This window comes from Leptonychotes weddellii, chromosome 14 (genome assembly GCF_054177405.1).
Source record: "Leptonychotes weddellii isolate Sample4059 chromosome 14, ASM5417740v2, whole genome shotgun sequence".
Taxonomy (NCBI): Eukaryota; Metazoa; Chordata; class Mammalia; order Carnivora; family Phocidae; genus Leptonychotes; species Leptonychotes weddellii.
The window spans coordinates 5,332,452-5,352,462 of NC_138382.1; the positions used below are offsets into that span (position 1 = coordinate 5,332,452).

Below are 20,011 nucleotides of genomic sequence, written 5' to 3' on the forward strand. Positions count from 1 at the left end.
AAAGAAGAAGAAGAAGAAGATAGCAGGAGGGGAAGAATGAAGGGGGGGAAATTGGAGGGGGAGAAAAACCATGAGAGACGATGAACTCTGAAAAACAAACTGAGGGTTCTAGAGGGGAGGGGGGTGGGAGAGTGGGTTAGCCTGGTGATGGGTATTAAAGAGGGCACGTTCTGCATGGAGCACTGGGTGTTATGCAAAAACAATGAATCATGGAACACTACATCAAAAACTAATGATTTAATGTATGGTGATTAACATAACAATAAAAAATTTTTAAAAAAAAGTATTGCAGGGGGGTGCCTGGGTGGCTCAGTCATTAAGCGTCTGCCTTCGGCTCAGGTCATGATCCCAGGGTCCTGGGATCGAACCCCCCATCGGGCTTCCTGCTCGGCGGGAAGCCTGCTTCTCCCTCTCCCACTCCCCCTGCTTGTGTTCCCTCTCTCGCTGTGTCTGTCTATGTCAAATGAATAAAATCTTTAAAAAAAAAAAAAAAAAGTATTACAATTCATATATGTTGAAAAATAAAACTGCTGAAAAGTAAAACTTCTCATTGAAGTTTGGTCATACTACCCCCAAAGTCATACTGTCTTAGTTTAAATATTCCTAGAAGCAAAACCTGATACAGGATTCAAAAGAAAGTAGATTAGTTTTGAAGTTCGGTAACAATGGCAGAGAAACAGAAGTGGTATAGGGAAAGGGAAGGCAGCCAGTAAAACTGCACTCTTAAGCCAGCTACCACAGTGGGCTTAATCCCTCAGAAAAGCTCTAGGCAACAGTATAAAACATGTCTCAGAATTACTCCACCCAAGGGAGCAAGTGTAGCATTTATACAATACCAAGCCCTCAGTCAGTGGCTGAGGCTGCACCCAGGAGTGTTAATTTCACAGCGCTTCTGGTCTGCCACAAGCCCTGCAAACATGGCTTCCTACCTTTCCAAGAAGAGTCAGTAGGTTAGAGATGCAAATACTAACAGTCAGAAGTTTACTCAAGCATACTGAAGCTCCCAGGGTAGAAGGGTGGACCACTCACAGCATCAACTACAGCCATGCTATACAATTATGCTATTATTAAAGAGAACAAAAAGAGAAAAGGAGATGTGGTCTATGCTCTATTGACTACTTGGTCCAGAACTTGTTCTTCCTCAATTTCTGCTTGAAAAATGAGTTACACTATTTTTAATAACACCAATTACATGTAAACTGATTGAATTTTGTATGTTTTTTTTTTTAAAGATTTTATTTATTTATTTGACAGAGAGATAGTACAAGTAGGCAGAGAGGCAGGCAGAGGGAGAGGGAGAAGCAGACTCCCCGCTGAGCAGGGAGCCCGACGCAGGGCTCAATCCCAGGACCCTGGGATCATGACCTGAGCCGAAGGCAGCAGCTTAACCGACTGAGCCACCCAGGCGCCCCAATTTTGTACATTCTTTAAAGAGAGAGTGAACATTCTTCTTTTGTCAAAAACAGAATGTCCTCCTAAGAGGGCATATGAAAAATGGAGTCTAGAAATAAAGTTATCTAGGGTGCCTGGGTGGCTCAGTCGTTAGGCGTCTGCCTTCAGCTCAGGTCATGATCCCGGCGTCCTGGGATCAAGCCCCGCATCGGGCTCCCTGCTCCGTGGGAGGCCTGCTTCTCCCTCTCCCACTCTCCCTGCTTGTGTTCCCTCTCTCGCTGTCTCTCTCTGTTGAAAAATAAATAAAATCTTTAAAAAAAAAAAAAAAAAGTAAGTTATCTAGAATACAGGGAAATTAATTTAGGGAAAAAACTTTTTAAAAAAAGATAACTTTTTAAGTGTTTTTATCTCATATTCACACCATCCAATCCATTATGCTGTACATTTTGTTTGAATATAAATATTAGACAAAAAATGTTATGAAGTCAGAAATGGTAGAGACTATTATATTAAGTACATTTAGTATGAAACCATCAGCTACATTTTGTAAAGGCAGGGGTTCTGAATGCTTTAAAACCAAAGTACTTTGGTTGTGGGAGGGGAGGTATCACGTACTTCAATTATCCAAAACCTAGAAATGTTTGCTAAAGAAAAAGGTCCTCTGTGAATTTGATACATTAAACCAAAAGATGGTACACAAAATGCGGTTGGTTATTTGCTGATCTTTCTTTACTTGAGCATACACAGCCTCTTTCCTTATCTAAAATATGCTTTAAAAGCTGTATAAAAGCTTTAACAGTACAAAAGGACTAATGAAGTATATGGGATAACACAAGAATCTCACTGATTAGATAGGGACATGTGTATCGCCTAATCACAAGATTAAATGCAACAGAGGTATTTTTTAAAAATGCAGATCCTGTTAAATTCTATGTGAATTTGATAGGCATTAAAAAGTTCTCACCATTATGAATGGGTTTTTTGTTTGTTTGTTTTTTGGGGGTTTTTTTGCATAGCTTGTAATTCAAACCAGCCACTAGAAATATTATACTGGGAAAGAAGGAAAGAAATTAGTTCTTATTTTTAATTGGAGTCTCCTTATTATTGGTAAAGATAAGTAGGTATACTTGTTGTCCATGTATATTTCTTTATGAATTGTCTGTGGCTTTTTCCTATTTTTTCTTTGTCGTATTTGTCATATATACATTTGTCAGAAAAATATTGTAGAAATTTATCCCATCATATATTAAAACTTACTATAAAAAAACTGTAACCAAAACAGTACTGGTATACACATAGATCAGTGGACCAAAACAGCATTCAGAAATAAATCCAAGTATATATGGGAACTTAAGGTAATAACGATGACATTTCAATACAGTAAAAAAAGATATTTGTTTACAAAAGGCACTAGCATAACTGACAGTACAACCAGAGAAAACATGTTAAACTTACACTTTATATAAAAAAATAATCTATGACAAAATAAAATATTTCCAAAATAAAGTATAAAAATACTGGAAGAATCTTTGACAGGACTTTTACCTGGAACAAAAAACTTTGTTATACAAAATGAGAAACCCAAAACTCATAATAACAAAAGTCACACAAATTGGCTGTATGAGTCCATATTTACTTTGGCTAATAAAGTGTTTTTTAGAGACGCCTGGGTGGCTCAGTCGTTAAGCATCTGCCTTTGGCTCAGGTCATGATCTCAGGGTCCTGGGATCGAGTCCCACATCAAGTCCCACATCGGGCTCCCTGCTCAGCGGGGAGTCAGCTTCTCCCTCTGCCTGCCGCTCCCCCTGCTTGTGCACGTGTGCTTGCACTCTCTCTCTCTGACAAATAAATAAATAAATAAAGTTTTTTTTATGACCACTTGAATTTCAATGCCTTAGGCAGAACATGGATCTCCAGTTCCCCGTGGTCTCCATTTCTCCCTACTATCTTACATAACTGGCCTTTTTATACATGTTAATGACAGTGAAGTCATTCAAGTTTTCTAAATGTACAATAAAGAAAAAGATCTATTACATTAAAAAAAAAAAAGGGGGCGCCTGGGTGGCTCAGTTGGTTAAGCGACTGCCTTCAGCTCAGGTCATGATCCTGGAGTCCCTGGATCTAGTCCCTCATCAGGCTCCCTGCTCGATGGGGAGTCTGCTTCTCCCTCTGACCCTCCCCCCTCTCATGTGCTCTCTCATTCTCTCTCTCTCAAATAAAAAAAAAAATCTATTACATTAAATTTTCAATCTCTCTAGAGAAAAGGAACCATAAATAAAAACAAAAGATACAGACTGACAAAATATTTGAAATTCATTTATCAATAAAGGAGTAGGTATCTCCAACATTTAAGAGCCCCATAAACTGATAAAAGGCACACAATCCTTTTGTGTGCCTAGAAAAATGACAATATATTACAACCTTCCACCAAATATATATTTTTGAGCACATACGGAATATTTATAAAAACTGACCTTAAGGAAACATATGCTTGAAAATTAAAAAAATAACTAAAAGTAAACGTAACAAAATCTAAACATTACTTCAAAGTACATTTAACTGTTACTGAAAACAATCTCTGCAATGAGTATATGCATTTATTTCACTTTTCTATTATACTTCTCTTCAAAAATGACTTAAAACATTTTCAAATATTTGTAATATTTGTAAATACTCTAAAAATCATTGCCATCAGCTCTTGTTCTTCTTATTTGCCCCCTTAAACATTTGACGTTGGATATTTTCAGTAAATTTCTTTGGTGTGTTTTAAATCCATCCACTTTAATTATTTCTATCCCAAAAAATCTTTTGTATATGTACATCATTTCCAAACCTAACATCTAAGGAGATAACAATACAGAAAATAGACTGAAAACTCACATAAAATTATAAACATTGTAATCAAAAGTTTTTTAAAAGCTGAGAAAAAAACATACGCTATGAAGTTTTAATATAATTAGGTTTAAAAATAATCAAATTAATCAGTAAAAAAAACAGACAAAGAACATGAACAGTTATTTCACAAAAAAAAACAAGTATTCCATAAAATGAAAACATGGTCAACATCATTAATAATCAGAGAAAGGTAAATAAAAATGTTTGTTTTTGCCCTATCTGACTGGCAAAGATTAAGAAGACTGGCAATACCCAGTGTTGGCAAGGATATGAAAGAAACAATATCTAAGACTCTATCCTTTTAAAAAAGGTAAGAGTAATGGGATGCATATTTATGAATTCTACGAAACACTTTATAATAATGAAAAAGAATTTAAATAACATTAAAGCGATTTGATAACATATTGTGTACTTAGCCAATAAAAATACTATGAAGATATTAAAAATGATAGCTTACATCATGGCTTTCATTATATCCTCAGCATTTTATTTCAGAATATTATGTGCCCAGGGGCACCTGGGTGGCTCAGTCAGTTGAGCACCCAACTCTTGGTTTTGGCTCCGGTCATGGTCTCAGGGTCATGAGATTGAACCCCGCATGGGCTTCGTGCTCAGTGTGGAGTTGGCTTGAGTTTTTCTCTCTCCCTCTCCCTTTGCCCCACCCCTCTCTCACATACTCTAAATAAATAAATCTTTTTTTTAAAAAAAAAAGTTGACAAATTTTTGAGTGAATAAAAAGAAGAGAAAATACAGACAACTCTTTCAAAGAGTTTTAAAGAGAATGGACAATGGGGCAGTAGCTTGAAGATACTGTGGAGTCAAGCAGTGGCATAAAATGGGAACGGGCAAACTTCAGCCCACGGGTCAGATTTGCCAGTTGACCGCTTTTGTAAATAAATCTTTAGAAGTCCATTCATTTATGTACTGTCTATGGTTGCTCGTGTACCACAAAGGTAGAGTTGAGTAGTTGCTGCAGAGATAATCTTGCCCACAAAGCCTAAAATATTTACTATCTGGTCCTTAATAGAAAAACTTTGCCAACCCCTATTTGTTTGGTTTTTTAAAGGCTTAAAATGTATTTTAATAAGTTGATGCTGCACCACTGCTCCATTTCTCAGAAAAACTCCAAAGGTATCAGGGACAAATCAAACATAGTACACCAATAAAAAAGAGCACAGCATAACTACCTAAGATAGGCAAGGCTAAGAGCTACTGTCCGACTCTTCAGCACACAGCAACCCTGTTTCCAAGACTGTACTAGGCCTATCAAGAAAAGCTGTGTCAGCAACATCATAGACACAAAAGGACTGTTCCTGTGCCAACCTGTTTCAAATCAGTGATTCTCAGTCTGGTCCCCAAACCAACATTATCGGCAAGTTTAAAGGTTTAAAGGCAAGGAAGGAAAATGCTATTGGAAAGCAGAATAAAAGGAGACCCTTGTTATATAATGGCGAAAAGTTTGGCAAAACTGTCACCTACAGTAACATGGGAAATGTAATGCATACCTAATGAGTTAAGGAGATTCTAGGTACAATGCTGAAGAAGCAAGTGGCTTCTTCCAGTTGCCTTTCTAGTTGAGAGAGTAGAGAGATGAACTAAAGAATGAGCCATTCACTTTTTGAATGCAATTTCAAGTAAATGTAAAGGGCTCAGAATACCCTTCTCAGCCAGCAAAGTGTTCTTAAAAGTAAGAAAGAGCTTCAGGGCAAAGATTAAATCTAGAGTGGGACTGTAAGATCCACTGTTAAAACCTCAGAAAGATCTAAGTTAGTACTTCATTGATCCTTTCAGACAAAAAAATTACCTAAGGATCTTAAGGGTCCTGTTCCACAGTAGCCTCACAGGGAGCCTAAGGTAAGAAAAGGCTCCTCTAAGAGATTTGTAGGTATGGCTTTTGTCTGATGGAGTAGATTATACACAGGAAGTCCACCAACTTTTTAAAAGAGCTACATCAGCTTAGAATGAAAGGGAGAGTAACTACCTAAAATGAGGCTTTTGGATACTGAATGACTACAGACAGGCAGGAAGTAAGCTCAGATGGTTACTCAGTTGCAAAGACGGCTCAGTTCTTTTGGGAAAAAAGAGTAATTCAGAAGGTGAAATCAACAACCAAAAGAAGCAGTCATGGCCCACTTGGAAGAACTTACAGGCAGTAGGACTGAGCCCCAGTCAAGGAACTGCCAACATGTGCCCCGCTGGGTTTCAGAACTGCTGTAGTAACTACCATATGCCTCCCTTGTCCCTCTTTTTGAACAGGAATTCTACTGCAATTAACATGTGCCTTTCCAATCTTGTATGTTAATCATGTGGGGGCCTAGTCCTTGTCTCTTCACAGGTCTTGATTAAACAGTAATAATTCTCAAGAAACCAGACCCAAGGAACCTCAACAGCATCTGGACTTGACTTAGATGATGAGATACTAGATTCTGATGTCTTGATGGGATGTAAATTAGAGGTCTCCAAGGAGGGGGTTAGTGTATTTTGCATGTGAGAGGCATGTGAAGTGTGGCAAAAAAGGCAAACTATGGCAACAGTATTGTCCAGAGATGGACAAAACAGTATGTCTCATCCCACAGGTTTTCTTTCACATGTGACCAGTTAACAGGTGGAGTCCAATCCCTACCTCACCTATATTCACTGAACATTTAAAACCCAACTCACCATGTAAGAAAGCCAACTACAATGAGGCTCCCATGTTGTACAGAAAGAAGTCCAGGCCCCAAGTACGCTCCAGTTAACAGCCCCGCTGAGATCTCAGTCAACAGCCTGCATCAACTACCAAACATGTAAGTGAAGACACTTCCAGATGATTCTAGACCCCCACCTTCAAGTTACTCCCAGCCAACATGTCTTCCCAACTGAGGTTCTAGGCTTTGTGTAATAAAAACAAGGCATTCTTGGTGTACCCTATCTGAATTACTGACCCATCATATCTGTGAGCCTAATAAAATAGTTGTTTTATATCACTAAGTTTTGCAATAGCAAACAGCAATAGCAACCAGAATACATACTAATGCAAATGAGCCAGTAGAGGGAAAAATTGAGAATGCAAGAAAAAGAGGGAGAAAATACAATAGCAGAGTCCATGAAGGCAAAAGGAGATGGGTTTCTCTACACAAGTAGATGGAGAAGCCTTAGATGCAACACTGACCAATTCATTAATTTTAAAGGGGAAAAGGGCAAGGGTGTCTGGGTGGCTCAGTCAGTTAAGCATCTGCCTTTGGCTCAAGTCATGATCTCAGGGTCCTGGGATTGAGCCCAGCGTGGGACTCCCTGCTAACCGGGGAGTCTGCTTCTCCCTCTCCCTCTACTCTTCCCCCTTCTCCTGCTCTCTCTCAAGTAAATAAAATCTTTAACAAATAAATAGGAAAAGGGCAGAGCATAGGCACAGATACAGGATGAGGAGGGGTGTTACTGATGGTGGATTATGTTATTTAGAAATATGGAGGTAAGCACCAGAAGACACTTAGGAAATCTGAAAGTGGTTTACTGGAAAATAGGCATCAGAATTAGGGGAGGTACAAGAGGCTGTTTTTTGCTATAAACTGTAGTAAGCCATTACTTAAGCTTATTCACATTTTACCATATGACTCCACATTTCTAAAGTAAACAAAGTTTTTTAAAAAAAGATTAATTCCATTCCCTCATTTTCCAAATGAGGGGGAAAAAAGGCTCAATGATCACATGAGTTGCTCAAACTCATTTTGACAGCAGTTAGTCCCTATTCCCCCCTGATTTCCAAAACAGTGCACTTCTTCACATCACACTGACTTTCAAATTACAAAATATAACCTAGTGGTATTTTATTTCATAATCAGAATTTATTAAAGTCATTTAGTAAGCAATAATGAATACCCTAATCCCAAGGACTGATAGCAAAAAAGCAGGCCAAAGTATGTCCTTGGGAAATCAAAATAAGCATTCAAGCAAAACAAACAGCCCATGGACTATCTCAACCTAGTCTACCTCTGATAACTATACTGCACAGGCTTTAATAACAGATAATGCTTCCTTTTGCTCTTTCCAGCTCTCCCAATCTGAACACTTTTACCATGCTACCTTCACTTCTGTAAGTTATCTACCAAGGATTTCTCTTTCCTTTTAGAAATACCTTACCATTTTATTCAGATTTTACCAATACAAACGCACCCAGAGATCACTTGTCCAACCTGCTAGACCACTAAAGGTCTAATAAGAACCACTGAATGTCTACTCATTCAAATAATGTAAGTGTAAGGCGAATTCCCACAAGGAATAGCAGTACCTACATAGTGTGATATGAAAGGACACAGATGAATGACAAACACTGTCAAAAATACATTCCTGTCTTTATTATGCCTAAAATTCTCATCTTTAGTACCAGCGATGAGAACTTTGGATAGAAGTCTCCATTATTGGGCGCCTGGGTGGCTCAGTTGGTTAAGCGACTGCCTTCGGCTCAGGTCATGATCCTGGAGTCCCTGGATCGAGTCCCACATCGGGCTCCCTGCTCGGCAGGGAGTCTGCTTCTCCCTCTCCCACTCCCTGTTTGTGTTCCCTCTCTCGCTGTGTCTTTCTCTGTCAAATAAATAAATAAAATCTTTAAAAAAAAAAAAAAAAAAAGAAGTCTCCATTATTCACCCAACTGCCAAATCCAAAGGTCATCTATTATACTAGAGAGAACAAAATATTAACAGTGGCTATTTCTGCATGGGAAAAATATAAGCAATTTTCTTCTTCTAGTTTTCTAGATTTCATGTTAGGAACATTTTTAAGGCCTTTTTTCAGTTCTAACTCTTCTCATTTCTTAGCAGTGATCAACAATGATCAACATGTTAATCATTCCCACCCTCTTAACCTACCCACACACTTGCCTCTCAGGCCAACCACTCCTTTTAGGTCTCTTTTGCTAGTTCCTCTTCTTTCACCCTGTAATTATGGGCAATCCCCAAGGCTCAATTTCAGGTCCCCTGCTCTTCTTTCTGACCACCACAACTCCAGCCTTAAATTTCTCTACCACGTTCTACTCATCTACTGCCTAGCTATCTGTTTTCACTTGACTATCCCACTGTCACCTCAAACTCAACATATCCAAAATAGAAGTCCAGCCGTTTGTACCTCTTCAAACAGCTATTAATACTTTCATTCCTATCTCTGTCAGTACCGCCATTTAAAAAAGTCTAGTTCTTTCTTTGTCACTAACTAGCTGAGTAACTTTGGACACATTTTTAAATCTCTCTGGGCCTCAGATTCCTAATGCACAAAATCCAAGGACTAGCCCAGATATTCTCAGATGTCCTGGCATTCCAATACTCTTCAATTTCTTATGTCATTGAGGATCGAAACTTCAAAGTCATCTTTGATTACTCCTCTTCCCCCTTACCCCCCACCACATGCTCCTTTCCTATCCAGTCTATAATGAGGTCTTATGTGACATCTCTCCAGTCCTATTTTCACTAAATCCACACACCAGGCCTAGATTATTTTCCTAGCTCTATCACTTCTCTCTCCAATTCATACCATACACAGCACTCATGCCACTGTTTTTCCTAAAATACTCCCTTTAGCATGCTCTTTCTCAATCCAAACTTTTAAAGCTTCTGTTACCTATGGAGTAATGTACATTCTTCTCATGTTAGCCCTTAAAGGCATCCATAATCTAATTCCAATCTATATTATCAACCTGCTTTCTTACTACCCTGCCATACAAACCTTCATTTCAAATTGTTTTATGTGCAGTTCTGTGAAAATGTTGTGCATAATCTGCTTCTGTTTACCACCTGTACAAGGTCTTCCTCTTATGCAAAATCAAATCATGCCTCGTTTTGATTTTACCTCCCCTCTGGAGCCTTCCCTGCTCACTTCAACTCTAAGTGGTCTCAAATATCTATAACTTTTATTATTTATCTTGTCTTCCCAGTTACATTTTAAGTTCTCAATTAAAGGAACCTATTTTATATCTTTCTGCATCTCTTTGAACATAGCAAAGTACCTTCTACATTGTAGATATTAATAAATATTTGTTTGGTGACTGACTAAAGTTCCTGTCTAATACACAACATTTACTGAATGCTCCTCATGTGTTCAGCACTCTGTGTATGTGTTCCTCACAGCAAATACAATCAACTAGAAAAGATAAAGTTAACACTAGAGAAAAAATTATCAAACAACCAAATCAGGATATATAAATAAACTATGTGAAGATCCTCTGTGACTTAAAAGAACAATAGAAATATAGAAAGGAAAAGGTAATATTTAGTGAGAAACAGTTTCAGAAATGAGGTAGAATTTTAACTGGGAGTATAGTCATAGTAATACTAGTAATAATAATAGTGATAACAATTATTAATAATTAATAAACAATAATTAATAATTACAATAATAAAAGCTAAGACTTAAGGTGTGCTTAATGTGCCAGGCATTGGTCTTGAAGACTTTTAATGTATTAGTTTACTTCATTCTCACTACAACCCTATGGAAAAAGTACTACAGTCATCCTCGTTTTTTCAGATGAGACTGAGGCTCTACTTCATTATGGAATAGTGAGTGGTACAGATACAGAATTGGGCTTGGTGGAAGAAGGATGGAAAACATAAACGGAAGTTAAAAGCTGAAATAAGCATAACTATTATTAGAAAATATGGAAAGCAGCTTGAAGACTACAGCAGAGAATGCTCCTTGAGGGTCCTTAGACTAAAGACTGAATAAATAGGGCAGGAATAATGACCAAGTATCCTGAGAGCCAAGAAGAGGAAGTTAAATTTAACAAATAGAGTGTGCAAAACCACTGAAGATCTGGGGACAAAGAAATGCCACAATAAGGAGTATTAGTGACATTTCTATTGTGGATAAACAGAAGACAGAGATGCTGGATTCTGAGAGGCTGATTTGACTTTCAATATTCTAGGCTGAGGAAATAAGTCCTGGGGGTAAACTAGGTAAGCAGAGCTATGAGGGACAAAAGATATATGGACAGGACATGTTGAATGGCTTAATACAAGAGGTGAATGAAAGAGGTAGTTTAATGATGATACCTAATTTATTATTTTTTTAAGATTTCATTTACTTAAAAAAAAAAAAGATTTTATTTACTTATTTGACAGAAAGAGAGAGAGCACAAGCAGGGGGAGCGGCAGGCAGTAGGAGAGGGAGAAGCAGGCTCCCCGCTGATCAGGGAGCCTGATGTGGGGCTCGAACCCAGGACCCTGGGATCATGAGCTAAAGGCAGATGCTTAGCCCACTGTGCCACCCAGGCATCCCAGATGATACCTAATTTAAAGCCTATATGAGCAGGACAGAAGGAAATTCCAAAAGAGTACAAAAATGATGATTTTTCATTTGGGGCATGGTGAGTTTAGGAGACATTCAAAAATACTAGAAAAGCAGGACTGGAAAAACCAGGAAGTGACTAGAAAAACAAATAAGCAATAGAATTCGTTTTAAAATGAAAGAACTGGGCAGATGTTATAAAGATATTAAATAGGAGAGGAAATATACTAAGCCATGATCAGCTGGTACTAGCTTTGTATCAATAATTTTTTTTTTTTTTTTAAAGATTTTATTTATTTTTTAGAAAGCGAGTGAGAGGGAAACAGCATGAGAGGGGAGAGGGTCAGAGGGAGAAGCAGGCTTCCCGCCGAGCCGGGAGCCCGATGTGGGGCTCGATCCCAGGACCCTGGGATCATGACCTGAGCCGAAGGCAGACGCTTAACCATCTGAGCCACCCAGGCGCCCTGTATCAATAATTTTATCAATAATTGTATCAATACTTTTGGTGGGGACAGGAATCAGTTAGGGACCAACATTAAAAAATGTAGTTTTTCCATTTAAAAAAATTTTTGTGTGTATCAGAAAAGTCAACCAAAAGCTAAGGCAAAGGTCCCCAAACTTTCTCCATTCAGGGAGTTCTTAGTTTTAGTAGTATTTTCACAGCACTCCTAGGCCAAAAGAAATACTTCAGTGGGTGAATTCAAACCATTTAATATCCTTACAACTTAGTGCTTGTCTGGCCTTGTACAACTTCTGGGAATCAAACCGGACAACATCACACTCTGATTTCCTGTACCACATTGATTCTCATGCAGTAGCTGCTTTTTATCAGAGCAATCTCTAAAAAAACAGCTTTGTAAAGACAGGGCATTGTAGAAAGGAATGTGTCGATTTAATGTTGAAACGGTGAACTACCTCAAACTAATAGTTCAAGCCTGAGTTCACTGCTGCTCTGGGGCACCTCAGCACACAGTTTGGGAAACTGGGAGCAAAGGCAAGGGGCCTAAAAAGAGAAAAAAAAATGTAAGAGGGGAGGAGCAGAAGAAAGTTCTTAGCACAGTTAACCACAAGAGGGCAGCCCAATAGCTGGTAGAGGCGGCACAATGGTGGGGGGGAAGGGGTGTCAAGGAGAGATAAGAGCAGAACCTTTCCATAAAAAGGCTCCAAGACCTCGTTGACCAGTTCAAGACCTGCAAGTGCTTTTTTTCCTTCTACTAAAGAGGAAGAAACACTGGTCTCTGGCAGACCACCTTATGCAGAGTGATTCAGCCCTTCTCTAAATCTCCTTTGCCTGCCCGGCCCATGACAGCAGCCAAGACTTCAACAGCAGCCAAGCAACGTACCACTTCCCCTGCATAATCTTACTGAATCGTCACAACGACCTTTTAAGAAAAGTGAGGCTCAAAGACATTTTAAATAATACAACTATTAAGTGGCAGGAACACCAGGATTCAAACCCAGATCTGACTCCAGAGCCAATGCGCTTCCCTATTCTGCCTCAAGAGCATCCCCCTTTCAGCAACAGCCAGGAAGCAGAGAAGAGATACCATGTTCCCTTCCCATACCTGAGACACCCGTCTCTGTCACTAGGAAAACCCAGTATATGAAACAAACTGTTCTGTTTGTTTTAATTTTAATTTTAACATGCTATGAACTCCAAACACAGGACATTCAGGTCGAACAAAAACAAGGTTCACATTCTTATGTAGTCAGCAAGGACTGCAGCTTTCCTGTACTATTAAGGCAAGTGTTGGACACATGCAGTTTACGGTATGTTACACTCTAACAGACACGTCGCACATGCAAGCTAGTGATTTTCACACTCGTGATAAAAGGTGAAGGGGGTGGGGAAAGAGAGATCAAAAGCTGATTATTCATCTTCAAATCTGCTGGATGTTGCATAGGGTATTTGCAGGAGCCCAACGACTCATTTGTACAAACCTATTAAGAATCCAAAAGCAATTGTCTTCCCCTCCAAGAGGAAGGTTTTCTTGCCAAGAAGTTTACAGCCACTAGCAGGGGCCCAGCGGGGGTCAGGAGGCGGGAGGGAGGTGGACGGTCGACCGCGGCCCCCCACCCAGAGACCACGCAGCAAGAAGGCAGTTTCCTTCTCCACATTTCTCCTCCCCTCTATGACATATTCAGCCGCTTCTGTCCTTTCATTCAGAGAAAAGGAGTTTCTCCGGACTGATTAACCACCACCGGAAAGCAAACTGGGTAAATTCAACCGACACAGCAAACTCAAGCAGATAAAACCACCCAGGAAGCATTCAATGTGGTAGCAGAAACCCCAGCAAGAACAACGTGTTCTCTCAATAGGTATCTCTTATTACTTGAAAACGTTCCTCCTTGAAAGATTAACAGTCTCTGGCTGCTCGAGGAGAAAGGGTAACTGGCAACGCGTCTTCTGCAAAGCCTTGTGACTTGTATGATCAGAGGAGAAGGAAGCAGCGAATGTCTCTTAAAGGATCCCAGAGAGCAACAGTAAACACCCCGAATCGCCCTCCCGGACCAACATTCTAAGTTCGGCACTGCCATTTTCAGAGGAGTAAACCGCCAGGAGCCCTGCCTGTCTACACACGCTCCCAGGCTTCCTACGCACGCACTCCCGGCTCGCCACACTCGCCTTCCCCGCCGCCGCACAGCCCAGCAGCCAGGATCGCAAACCCACCTTCGCGGGAAGGGGAGGAAGGGCCTTTTTCTTCAGAAGCGCAACAGTTCACATCTTGTTCCCTCGCCTGCTTCTGAAACCTAAAAAAAAGAAGCAGCCGTTATTACCGCAGAAATCCAGAGGAAATAGATGCTCTTCCCTAGGCTGTCCCGACGTCTAGAACATTTTAAAGAGCTGTAAGGGGAGAGGGATGGGGGATACGAGGCACACAGGGATGCAAACAGCAACAGCAAGCACGCCGTGGCCGGCTTCCCCTCCAAGAGGAAGGTTTTCTCGCCGAGAAGTTTACAGCCACTAGCAGGGGCCCAGCGGGGGTCAGGAGGCGGGAGGGAGGTGGACGGTCGACCGCGGCCCCCCACCCAGAGACCACGCAGCAATCGCACGCACCAGCTGCACCGATCCCGCGGCGAGGACGCGCCCCCAGGCCCGCAGGGGCTGCTCCGACCCGGCGCCCGCGGCGGGCCGAGATTCGCGGAGCCCCCGGCGTGGGCAGGGGTCCGGGCGTCCGCCAGGCTGGGCCCTCCCGGGCCCTCCCGCGCGGGGTCGGCTCCCACTCACATCCCTGGCCGGCGAGCCCCGGGCCTGTGCCCGCGCGGCCGCAGCAGCTCTCCGCCCCGACGCGCGCCGCGAGTCCGGGCCCAGGGCCGAGCGGCCGAGGCGGCGGCACCAACTCTGGAGCGCGCCGGACGCCGGCCCAGCCTGTCAGCGCTCAGGGAAGCCGTTGGCCGCGGCCGCCGCTACCCCTTCGGCTCCTCTTCCTCTCTCCTTCCTCCAGCCCACACCACTCCCACTTCGGGCAGCCGGGAAGCCCGTCGTCACAGGCGCCGTCTCCACCCTCTCCCGGGCCACACCGGCTTCTCAGCGCCTCGGGCGATGCTGGCTCGGACGCCCTCTTTGCGTCGGAGTCGGCCTCCACTCAGGCGGCACGTTCACTGGCGACTGAGGCGGACCCGCGGGCGGGGAGGGGCGGGGCGGGGCGGGGGCGGGACCCGGCCGCGCGCCCCCGGACTGCGCGTGCGCGCGTGCGCCGAGCCGCCGCACCGCCCTTCTCCGGGCGCGCGCGCGCCGCCGGGCTCGCAGCGGCAGACCTGGGCTTCCCGGGAAGTCGGCGGGAGCGCGCGGAGAGTCCCGGGGCGTTCCCTGGGAGTGAACGGGCGGGGAAGTCGAGCCAGAGCTGGCTACCTGGGCCCCAGACCCCGCAGGAGCCTGGCGCCGGCGCTGGGCCCGGCCCTCCCCAGATGGGCGTGTGTGCGGCCGCCGCCCGTCGTGGAGGCGGCTGGGAATGAATCAGCCAGGCCGGGAAGGTGCCCCCTGCACGCAGCCTGGCACCACAACGCTATCCTCCAGTGCACTGGTGTTCGTTCCCCTTCTAATTTCGCTTCCACGTTCCGCGTGCAGCAGACCTCACCTTCCCCAGTCCAGGCCTCTAGGCCGAGGGGAAGTGGCGCCGAGGGTTGGGGCAACGTTCACAGGTGCCGTTTTGTGCAAGTGCAATCCCGAGCGCCTGGCTCCAATCCATCACCTCTGCAAGAAAAGGGTGAGGGTGGGACGAGGCGCCCAGCTGCCTGCGGATTGGCGACAAGATCCAGCTAATGAGGAGAAACAAAGCCCACCGTCCCCCAAAAGCCCCATTCATTCGTTCAACAAATATTCGCATAGCATCTACCAGGTGCTGGGCTGCAAGGGCCCCAAGGATGCTGCTATGTAATCGCATCCCGCATTCTACTTGCTCTACTGGAGCATGTATTCTGATAAAGTGACAAGCATACTTTAAATGTATCATATGCCAGTGTATAACTGCAACTAAGAAAAATAATACAAAGTAAAGGAATACAAAGTGAGGAGCCAGTGTGCTATTTTAGTGCGGGTGGCCAGGAGAGACCTCCTAGAGTAAGCGACATTTGAGCAGAGATGTGAAGGATGAACATGAGCCAGTTCTCTGACTGCATGGGAAGAGAGTTTCAGGCAGAGGGACAAGCAAAGGCAAAGACTCTGAGAAAGGAATGTGCTTGACAAGTTCAAGGACCAGGAAAGAGGTCTCTGTGGCCGGAGGACAAGGAAGGAGAGGGCAGTGGAAAGTGATGAGTCCAAAGGGGTAGCCTGGGGCCCACTGTGTAGGGTCTTTTTCACTTATTAGCCCTCTTTCTGTCTGAAAGACCTGATGAGTTTATAGCCCCTGTTTCTCCATTCACAAAGGATGCTGAGATTCAGGTGTAACTTGAATTTAATGATTTCTTTTCAACTCACCAAAGCAACTCCTGCATTTCTTCTTACGTAAGCCCCATTGCAAAAGGTCTTTGAGCAAATGATAGCAGGATAGGAAATGACTTGAATTCACACTGACTCCTTTAAAGTAAATAATGAATGACAGCTCTTGTTTTCTCATAAGAGGGAGGGATTTACAAGAGAATTGCATTCCTATGGCTACTGTTTTACAAGCAAAATACGCTGGAGAGTTCTTATTTTTAATATCTAAAAAGGAATCAGAAATAGTTGTGAGTCAACGGCAAATCTAAAATCTGCTTAGAATATAAAGGCTGAAATCACAAGCAGCAATCACCATGTGAGTTCCCTTTTCCTGCAAACAAAAACTGTTACTGGAGTAGAAACCAGAACACAGACCCACGCAAAAAAGATAAAATGGCAGAGTTGTCCTTCATGTCACAGCTAAGATTAAAATCATCTATCTGAACTGTGGAAACGGAAACCTTCTCTTTTGTGAGAAAAAAAAAAATGCCCGTTTTATGAACTGAAACAGTGCAGATGTATTCACTGCAGTGAGTGATGTTTCTATATTTTACACTACATGTTTATTCAACCAGACCTGGTGTCTGTTACTGGCCACTGCCTGTTTGCAGGGGGGAAGCCACGTTAAAAAGTGAATATTCAGGGTTTCTTGTGGGGGAAGGGTGTGGTGTCTAAATGAGGTGTCTCTTGATAGGCTGGGGGCCCCCGAAATGCAGGGTGAAGATCAGGTGGGAGCCAGTGGTACACGAGCTGCAAGAGTTCACCTAAGACAGAACAAAGGAGATAGAAGTTTATGGAATACACCGGAAGGGAGCTGTGGACAGGACAGCAAAGGAGGGGCTGTCTGCAGCGAGGTAGTGGGTGGGGGCTGTTTTTCAAAGGGGGAAGATGAAGAGGTATGCCAACGTATGGAATTCTCCCTTTTTTTGGTAACTGTGCCGAGGTGTACATAGCCTACTACTGGTCAGTTAGGACTTCTGGGTATTTTGAAGTGGGTCCCCTGATGGACCTTTTCTACATTCCATTGCTCAAGCCTGTTTGCCCCCGAAAGCGGCCTCTACAAAGGGAATTTTTTTCTATAAAAGTGATTTGGATATGGAAGACAGGTGGACTGGAAAGAAAATATATTATTCTTAGGTTTATAGAATTGAGAAATCTATCTACCCGCCCAGAGAGATGAAGTGACCTCCTGAGTGTCACTCAGAGAGTGGAAGTGTCTCTTCTCACTAAGATAGTATGATTTTTAAGTCAATACTGACCTGGAATGTTGAGCTCTTTTCACCCTGTAGAGAATTTTTTTAGTTCTTGATGTGATCCTGGTAGTGGCATAGCTAGAAAGTTGCTCCCAGGGCAAACATTTCAGAAAGATACCCCCATTTTTAATAAGGATAAAAGAGAATTCCAAGAGAATTTTTTTTTTTTTTAGAGAGTGTGGGGCAGTGGGGCAGAGGGAGTGGAAGAGAGAGAATCTTAAGCAGGTTCCATGCCCAAGGTGGAGCCCGAAGCAGGGCTCAATCCCATGACCCTGAGATCATGACCTGAGTCGAAATCAAGTCGGACACTTAACCAACTGAGCCATCCAGGTGCCCCCCAAGAGACAAATTTGACCAAGTCTTTCGTGACATTCTTTCACACAATGTGGAGAAATAAGAAATGTGGGTCGGCGGCTTACATATTTAAATTCAAAACTGATTGTGTGGCCATATCTAAAAGTAAAAATTAGATAATTGTCACGTATGGGGCAGTGTGTGTGGCACACAGTAAGATCCTGTACTTGCACTGCAGCTGAACATGGCAGCAGTGGGTCTTACTACCACTCTCCAAACCCACCTCTGCAACAAGACTGTGACAATGTTGTCAGATGGGGCTTTGGCTGCTGTGTCTTTTTAAAGTCCTTAGGTGGTTTTGATGCAAAGCCAAGGTTGAAAATACACGGCCAGGGGCGCCTGGGTGGCTCAGTCGTTAAGCGTCTGCCTTCGGCTCAGGTCATGATTCCAGGTCCTGGGATCGAGTCCCGCATCGGGCTCCCTGTTCGGCGGGAAGCCTGCTTCTCTCTCTCCCGCTCCCCCTGCTTGTATTCCCTCTCTCGCTGTGTCTCTCTCTGTCAAATAAATAAATAAAATCTTTAAAAAAAAAAAAAAAGAAAATACACGGCCAGGGGTTTAAGAACTTAAGCTTGAGAGTCTGGCAGACCCAGGTTTGAATCCCAGCCTTCACCAAGGAAGTCATTTAGATTTTCTAAGCTTCCATTTCCTCATCACTATAATCGGGGTAATAATACCTTCCTTGAGTCATTTGGAAGATTAGGTGAAAAAGTATTTTTAAACCCTTAGCACAGCTATTAAATGCGTATTACAGTTGTGGTAAGGTCAATTTACAGGTATCAGCAGGCTGGGAGGTATAAGAAATATGTTGGATTTTATTAGTAATCCTGAAGCATTTGTCACAATTTATCACATTCCACAGAACTGTGTGGGCTAGAATGATAAGGGCTGAGTTGTACAGAGATAAATGCAAAGACTTGCATTTGGATAAAAAAAACAACAACTATGCATTAAATGATGAAATAATAAAAATTCTTAAGAGGAGCAAAAAAAAAAAAAATGTGAGGGCAAAAAAAGATACAGAAAAGTCCTTGGAAAGGGAAACAGGTTCAAGCAAATGGTTGGGGATAGACTGGGAGTTACTTTGTTTCTTTCCAAGATAGGGAAGAGTACTTTTCTGAAGGCAAAGGAGGTAGCTATGGAGAGAGGCTGATTTATTCCAGGTCTAGTAATATAAACCAAAGGCAAAGGCAGGAGTGTGAATCAGGTAGACAGACAAGCAAGCAATGTGTTTTTACTTTGAACCATCCAGATATTTTAGAATCATTCATTTCAAAGTTTGGTTAGATATGGGGGGGGGGGTCCAAAACCTCCTCTGCACTTCAGCATATCCCTGATCTCTCATCCTTCCTTATAGTCCCAAAGATAAAGGGTTCCTAGCAAACAGATCCCTCCTTCCCTCCTTCTCTTGAGATAACTAGATACATTTAACTTTGGTGCGTGAAAACCAAAAGTTTTCTCCTCTGTAAACCAAGAATTAATAACCTCCTTCAAGTAAGGATAATTATTTGGTGAAATATGCAAAATGTCTATTATATTATGCTCTACTTTACAAAAAATGTTTTACTTAAAACAGAGGTATAGTAACCAATTCACTAAAAATATTTTTCTTTATAAAAGGAGTCATATCATGATTCACTCTTAAAAATAGAAATTTCCCTGGCATAACTGTTTGTTTACAGAGCATTAATTCCTGAGTTCTTATTTAGATTATGGATTCTGCCTCTTTCTCTAAGAATGGTCCTCTTCACCCAGAGTAGCCAGCCTCTAGTCCCTGTGTTATTGTTCATGACCCTGCCCCCACAGCCCTTGATTGCATCATGAGTTGTCACGTGACTCATGCTAAGCCAATAGGGGTCTCCCTTTTGGAGAAGTCCAAACTGGGATTCAAAGATAGTTGCCCAGACTTTTCTTTTCACTTGATGCTTCCTATGCTCTAAAGTTAAATCTGCCA

At 42.5% G+C, this 20,011-nt stretch overlaps 1 protein-coding gene across 3 annotated transcripts in view; it reads right to left on the bottom strand.

The window, feature by feature from the left end:
- JAK2 (Janus kinase 2) overlaps positions 1 to 15,142 on the bottom strand; it is a 143,524-nt gene extending 128,382 nt beyond the window's left edge. Inside the window, exons 1-2 of one of the 3 annotated variants that reach the window (XM_081802767.1) lie at positions 14,594 to 15,142; positions 14,207 to 14,286 (exon numbers count right to left, since the gene is read on the bottom strand). The gene's annotated coding sequence lies outside the window, so the exon portion shown is untranslated. The remainder of the gene's footprint in view (positions 1 to 14,206; positions 14,287 to 14,593) is intronic. The other 2 variants (XM_081802766.1, XM_081802765.1) reach the window with 2 other exon arrangements.
- Positions 15,143 to 20,011: the final 4,869 nt, after the last annotated feature.